Consider the following 341-nt stretch of genomic DNA (forward strand, 5'->3'; position numbering starts at 1 on the left):
TGCTGCCAAACCCCTAAAACACACACTCTCACACACACACTCACTCACAGTTGATGGTCTTAACTACAGTCACAGTAAACACGCTCACACACAGATAACGAATAAATCTTGCAGTTTTAGTGTGTCCTCGGGCCTCTTTCACACACAAGCTGTTTGGACACAGAGACAAACTCCTTCGGGCCGTGATGAGGTCATGCGCAGCCAACAGCATGTTGAGTCACTGAATTGTGAACGAGCCCCTGGCGGCCCATCGCAATTATAGCTGCATCACACATCCATAATTTCCCAGAGATCAGTTTGAGTTACGGCCACCGGTGTGGATGGGTGTGTGAGAGCTGTGT

The sequence above is a fragment of the Sinocyclocheilus anshuiensis genome, unplaced genomic scaffold (assembly GCF_001515605.1).
Source record: "Sinocyclocheilus anshuiensis isolate Anshui unplaced genomic scaffold, SAMN03320099.WGS_v1.1 scaffold1680, whole genome shotgun sequence".
In the NCBI taxonomy this organism is placed as follows: Eukaryota; Metazoa; Chordata; class Actinopteri; order Cypriniformes; family Cyprinidae; genus Sinocyclocheilus; species Sinocyclocheilus anshuiensis.